Source organism: Alexandromys fortis, unplaced genomic scaffold, assembly GCF_014885135.2.
Source record: "Alexandromys fortis isolate MF-2015 unplaced genomic scaffold, M_Fortis_MF-2015_v1.1 scaffold_5, whole genome shotgun sequence".
NCBI lineage: Eukaryota > Metazoa > Chordata > Mammalia > Rodentia > Cricetidae > Alexandromys > Alexandromys fortis.
Genome location: NW_026067924.1, coordinates 30,964,906 through 30,972,054, shown reverse-complemented (window position 1 = coordinate 30,972,054; position 7,149 = coordinate 30,964,906). Strand labels below are relative to the sequence as shown.

Sequence of the window (7,149 nt, the reverse complement as noted above, 5' to 3'; positions counted from 1 at the left end):
AGCATTGCATAAAACTGCATGGTCATATGTGCAAATAATCCCACCATTCCTGGGGTAGAGGTAAGCAATATCAGGCATTCAAGACCGTTTTGCATTTTGTAGTGAATTTGAAGCTGTCCCTGACTACCTCAGACACTGTCTCAACAAAGAGAAAAGAGTTAAAAGAGAAAGAAGGGAAGGAAGAAGGGAGAAATAAAGGAAAAAGGAAAAGAGAAAGAGAGAGAACACACTAAGAAATCAATAAGAGAAACAGGTTGTACTTGGCAGAGTGGCTCACCTCTGCAATCCAAATTCTCAGAGGCAAGAGAATCACTGCCAATTTGAGGCAAGCCAGGGCTACACAGTTAGTTCTAGGCTATGATAATCTACTATGTGAAATCCTATTTCAAAGAGAAAAAAATGTTTTCAAAAAATAGAAAATAAAAAAGATAAAGAATGAATCTAGTTTTGTTTCAAGCTTCACAGAGAAGAGCTGATACTTCAAAAAAAAAAATCACAGAGGCCATATGGGCTAGTATTCTTAGTATCAAACAGTCCTCTGCAGGCTACCAAAAGCAAAATGTCAACAACAACCCAGCTATGAACCCTCCAGCCTACAATGGAGACCTGCCTACAAGGTAACACAAGTTACCATTGTGTCAAATAAAATTTGTGATAGTAACTAACCAATACCTGATTTGCTTTAAGGCCCACTCCAGGAGATGCTACACAAATTCAATGGTGCCTGGGTAACTAAGAACCTGAGACCAATTAGCACAGGGGCTTAGTGTAAAACCAAATACTACAGCTCTTCTGAGGGTACACAGCCATAAAGTGACTCTTAACGACATCCTGCCATGCTGATAAATCAGTGTCTTGCTCATCCATCATTAGAGAAGCCTCCTCCTGCAATCGTTGGGAAGAAATGCGAAGACACACAGCCTGACATTATGCAGAGAGTGAGCAACTTCAGAACACTCAACCATCAAATCCCACCCCTTAAAGAACCCCGCAGAAGAGGAAGCAGAGAGAATGTAATAGGCATCGAGGATACCTAAAAAAACCAAGGTCTTTTAAACACAGCATAACCTATGCGCATGTGAACTCGCAGAGACTGTGGCAGCGTTCCCAGGGCCTATATGTATCTGTGCCAGATGGGCTGCTAATGCTGAAAGAAGTAGACAAAAGCCCCGATTTTAGGCAGAAGTTTCTGTCCTGCAAACTGCTCCCAAGTAACCACTCAGAGGCTTAGCATTAAATATAAATGTTCGGCCAATAGTCCAGGCTTATTTCTAGCTAACGCTTACATTTTCAATTAACCCAATTAAACCCCATTTTTTTTTTTATCTTTGCCATGTTGCATAGAAGAAACATGCAGGTTGCTACTGCTGAGACACAGGTCTGAGCGATCAAAAATTAAAAAGGAATTCTCTACTTTCTACTTGGCATGATTATGCTGACCTTCCCTGTCAAGTACCCTGTCCCTTTGAGAGACAAACTCTGCCTACTCCCAATCTCTCCCTTCCGGTGAGGCAAGCTGATCTCAGCTCTCTTCCCTTTCTGTCTTTCTTTCCCTGCAGTTCTTCTGAAGAGGCAGATAGCTGCCACCGCCCCCCCCCCCCAGTCTCTCTGTCTATCTGTTTCTGTATCTATCCCTTTCTCCCCTCCTACCTTCACAAACCTTCTTAATACCCTCTTCCTAAATAAAACTCCATACTTTCCAAACTCTATCTGCATGGAATTTGCCGTTTCCTGCTCAGTCACCCGCCCGCCATGGGACCCACCAAAGTCCCTCTCACGCTGAAATCTTACACTACTCCTTTTCCTTTGCTCCAAAACTTGCTTCTTTCCCTCGGCTCTCTCTTCTCCTATATTACGTAAATCTCCTGTCCCTGTGTTTCTTACAACACGGGAGTCAGGAACGGAGAGGCGCCTGCCCCTCCCTGCAGGTCTAGAGCTGCTGCCCCTGCACCACGCACACAAACACTTCCTGGCAGCAGTGCCTGCTGGATTCCTATCAAAGGGAGCAAGATAAGACCGGAGGTATGCGTTATCTCAGTTGCTCACACTCAGTCACAGGTTGAACTGAGGATACTTTTCCCTCTGCTGACACCTCCCTCCTCTTTCCCCAGTTAAATTATACTGTTAACTCTTATCTCAGGGCTTATAAATTGACCATCAGGCATGGTTTAAAATCTATATAGTTGATAAAATACTGTTTCCCCCTGGGAAGTTTTCGTTTGTCTAACTCTCAAAAAAGTTGTGTCATAGAAAGTTTGTCTCTTTGTCTGTTCTGGTGTGCTCAGTAAAAAGTTAGATCGTTTTTGTTGTTCTATTTTATTAAAAAGGTGTTTCTAAAATTGGGGTCTGGCTCTCCCCTTCTCTTATTCAACCCTGTTTAAAAGCTCCCCCCATACCCTGTATCAGAATGAGTCCCTGACACAGAGAAAAACAGAACAGCCAAAAAGTTAAACTCGGTTTGTGTAAACATTTTATGGATCATTTTTATTAGATTTCATTAAAAAATCCGCTAAATCTATATTTAAAAAGTTTAGCTTAAAACTAGCAATGTAATACTCTAGGATAACTCTAAAGCCATTTCTGACAACTCTGAGACCATTTCTGAGGTCTCTCAGCAGTAGTCCTCCCCCCTTCCCTGGGAACCAAGGACGTAACAACTTCACATGCATGTACTGGAATGTTGGGGACTTTCCATCTCCCTGTGTCCTTGTGGATGTTCTTCAGATACTCAGTTATTGGAATTGGGGCAAGATAACCCTTAGATGTTGACTCAGTTCCTCGGCCTTGGTCAGAGGATATTGACTCAGTTCCTCAGATATGGTTAGGATGAAGAACAACCCCTAGACTCCCCCCTTTGTTTCTGTGGCTTTTCGCTTTAAAAGTAGCCTTATCAGCTATTCGGGGTCCTTGGCTTGAATGCTGAGTGACTCTGTCATGACAGAATTAAAAATCCTCTTGCTTTTACATCAACTCCTCCTTGGTAATTGGACTCCAGGGTCCAACAGTAACACATGGTTGATAGTTAAAAATCTATACATAGGTAATCTTAAAAAGACGATGCACTATGATCCCATATGGCATATAAGCAATACTTTGGCTTGCTGCCATCTCTGGATAGCCCCGTGGCTGGACATTATCTTTGCTAGTGTTGGAGAAGACAGAGGCCATGTGACTTTATCACCATATAATTAAAGGTGACCACCACTACAGAGGAGAAAACAAAAGGTCTCCAGGATAGTTTTATATTAGGATGGACATTTGTGCAATAATTCCTGTCTTGTCCTAAAAACAAGATCCAGAAATAAGTCTCAGATATTAAATATTAAATAATATATACAATTAGAGTTTGTTTTTCTTCATGTGTATTATGGTTGTGCCCTGTTTTTCCCCTCTTAAAGTAAAAAAGGGTACAAAAATGCTAAATACATATTTAGAAACAACCTTTAAGACTATTTAGCATTTTAAAGCTATAAAATATTTAAAGTTCATAAAAGGTTTTATTAATATACAGTCTTGGTAATAGTAGCTTTCACAATAGCAGACACCCATTTCTTTCCCCAAAACTTCAGCTCCCTTCTCAGTTCTCTTCCTGTGTAAAATTCAGGCCACAGGCCTCACTCTCCTAGAGCTCTGACTAGGTTTAGACACAGTTTACCTTTTACCAGACTCAGAAAAGAGATAAACTCACAAAATAGATTTCAATGTAACTTTTTACTATCCCTTTTCTTAGAGGAACTCACTCTACAGTGACTGCCCTCAGTACTCAACAGCCTGTGTCTCCTGGTGAACCACTAGATATTAAAAAGGTGTAAACTTTAAACCTTAAGTTGTTATGGTCTGAGAAAATGTCTTAGGATTTAAGAAGATATATAAATGCAAATTATAAAGGTCTGAGGATGTAGTCGCTTAAATTGTGATAAAAAGTGACTTAGGTGTGTAAAATGCAAGTTATGAAAGTGTAAATGCAAGCTACAGAGGTCTGAAGACAGAAAAACGTGAGCAGTGAGGATCTAAAAGAAAGGTTTAAGATACATGGATGGATACAATTTGGAAAGGTATAAAGATGGCTTAAGGAACTTTAAAAAATGTTTCAGATTTCTTGCCCCTTTTATGCTATTGTTACACTAAGATTTCAAAAGCTCACTGGTTTGATGGAATTCTGACAAGCTTTAGTTTCGATCTCAGCTATTAATCCAGCTCTGAAAACACTGACTACTTATTGTTTAGCCACAAGCCAACGATTTTAAGTTTTCTTTGGTTGCTCTTCTAAATGCAGACTTAAAGGTGCTTCTCTTTAAACTGAAGACATTTCTGTCCAGTCCCTATCTCAACAGGTTCCCACTTGGCTGACAACCACCATCCAGAGAGGACCTACAAGCTCCAGGCTGCTCAGCTCTGGACTTCCTGAGTCAGAACCAGTCCAGCTGACGTGAATGCTCCCTGTCCCTTCACCTGGAACAGCTAATCAGATGTTTCTGATAAATGCCTTATTGCCTAGCCCTTAACTAGTCTGTCAACCTTGCAGGGCTTTGACAACCTATGCCCCGTTCACCTGGAAGCAGCTGCTGAAGGGAGTACTTTGTCTCTGCCCCCATGAGAGTTGCTAAACAAGGCCAAGTCAAAAGAAAACTACCTGACATAGGAGGCTAAATGTCTACCTATATTTCAATTGATATATAAAAAAGAAAAAATGGGCTCAGAAGTATCAACGGGTGATCCTATTTACAACAGTTGGAATGTTAGGCATTTCCTTTGGATGATCTGTTCCTAGGTAATCTCAATTTATGATCCTTCCTGCAACCAGATATTGCTTCAGGGTAAACTACTGAGACTCAGGCTTCCATTAAGCTCATTATGGTTGGCTGCTACACTACCCTTTATCATTCTTCTGATTATGCTATGTTTTAGTTTGCACCGTTCCCCTGCCACCTTATTCTATTCTGTTGCGAGAGATCACCAAAATTGCTAAAGTTACTACCAATTAGGTCATGGTTCTCTACCAGGACCTAGACCTTAAAACACAGATGACAGGTTTCCCAATGCTTGTGATGACACCTCTCCCTTGTAAAATAAAACAGGGGGAGATTTTGGGAGGCCGTGTTGGTCAGAGGTTGCAGTCTTCCATGGCCAAACAGCTTTCTCCAAACTTAACAACAGGAAGGAACCCCTAGCCAGTGGGGCTTCCTGCACTCTTCCTGCCCTTTTTGGAGGATGTCTCTAGGCTCCATGCCTGATTTATCTCAAGGATGACCCTTGACGTAGTTCCCGGCAAATGCTCTTTCCCTGCGGACCCCATGGTAATTAATCAAGTAACATGCTCTAGCTCTTTTCATAGGTCTGTGCTACCACTAACCCCACTCTGTGATAGGAGCATGCTATTTGATGCAAATAAGGTGATTCCCCAGCTCAGGTCATCGATCTTTTCTATTCCCCATATCTAGGATAAAGCTGTTGTCTTACTGAAGTCATTTCTGAGTGCTATCTCTGTTATATGAACAGCTGTCTGAACACTATTCCCCCACATCTCCCCTCCACCCTCAGGAAGTGTTGGCCAGCAATCCCCAAGGAAGGAGACACACAGCTCACGTTTTTAGCAACATGCAAGAAGACATCAAATTAGTGACGGCTTTAAAATTTCAAAGGACATCCCGAGTATTCAACCTCCTCAGGAAGGACACATCTAGACCTCCCTCAGCAGTGCCACCAACCAGGAAACAAGTGTTTAAATGACAGACCCTATGAGAGACATTCTCTTTCAGACTCAACAGTTGGTTGGTATATTTCTTTTATTTTGTTTGGCTTTTGTTTTTTTAATGTTATCATTTAAATGTATATATTTAATATATTTATTTACTAAATTTAATTATTATTAATTTAAATATATATTTAAATGTCTATAGTAACATTTTAGTAGATGTTCAACTATTAATAACTTGCAATTTCTAAACGCTCAGTGGGTCAGAAAGACACAGCAGACTAATGTTATCAATTCCCACTGGGAACACAGGCTGAAAAAATTAATAAGCACCCTTAAGATTGAGGACAAGCTGCAGGGTTGACTCTGTATGTTGTCATAAGAAAGAGTGTATTCTAGTAGTAAAAAAACAATGACATCTTGAATTTTTCATGCAATTGGATGGAAATAGAAAACACTATCCTGAGTGAGATAACCCAGACCCAAAATATGAATATGATATGTACTCACTCATTAGTGGATTCTAGCCATAAACAAAGGACATTGAGCCTATAGCTTGCGATCCTAGAGAAGCTAAGTAATAAGGTAAACCCAAGGAAAGCCTTATATAGATCATCCTGGAAATTGGAAGCAGACAAAATTGCCAGGCAAAAGTTGGGAGCATGGGGGTGGGGGGGAGGGGGGGAAGGGGAGAGGGAGAGAGTGAAGGGACAAAGGGAGGGTTGGGGAGAGCTTGGGGGAGTGGGATAGTTGAGATGGAGGAAGGACAGATATGGGAGCAGGGAAGGAGATATCTTAATTGAGGAAGTCATTTTGGGGTTGTCAAGAGGCTTAACTCTAGAGGGGTTCCAAGGTGTCCACGGGGATGACCCCAGCTCGGACCCTGGGCAGTGGAGGAGAAGGTGCCTGAATTGACCTTGTCCCATAGTCAGACTGATGACTATCTTGAATATCACCATAGAGCCTTTGTCTGGCAGCGGATGGAGATAGAGACAGAGACCCACGTTGAAGCACTGGACCGAGAACTCCCACGGTCCAGTTGAGGAGAGGAAGGAGGGAGAATATGAGCAAGGAAGTCAGGACCACGAGGGGTTGGTCCACCCACAGAGACAGTGTGCCTGAGCTAATGGGAGCTCACCAACTCCAGCTGGACTGAGACTGAAGGAGCATGGGATCAAACTGGACCCTATGAATATGACTGACAACTGGGGCAGACTGAGAAGCCAATGATAATGGCACTGGGATTTGTCTCTACTGCATGTACTGGCTTTTTGGGACCTATTCTATTTGGATGCATACATTCCTAAGCCTGGATGGAGTGGGGAGGGCCTTGGACTTCCCACAGGACAGGGTACCCTGCCCTCTCTTAGGACTGGAGGGGGAGGGGGGAGAGAAAGTGGGGGAGCAGGAGGGAACTGGGAAGAGGGGAGGAAGTGGAAATTTTGATTGGTATT

At 42.2% G+C, this 7,149-nt stretch overlaps 1 long non-coding RNA gene across 3 annotated transcripts; it reads left to right on the top strand.

Moving 5' to 3' along the window:
- Positions 1–1,071: 1,071 nt before the first annotated feature.
- On the top strand, positions 1,072–7,085 carry LOC126501695 (uncharacterized). Of its 3 annotated transcripts, XR_007591776.1 has the most exons (4): positions 1,088–2,022; positions 4,320–4,771; positions 5,542–5,771; positions 6,657–7,085. It is a non-coding gene; the product is annotated as an uncharacterized lncRNA (long non-coding RNA). The 3 variants fall into 3 exon arrangements; XR_007591777.1 differs by having other exon boundaries at positions 1,072–2,022; positions 4,335–5,771; XR_007591775.1 differs by having other exon boundaries at positions 1,073–2,022; positions 4,320–5,771.
- Positions 7,086–7,149: the final 64 nt, after the last annotated feature.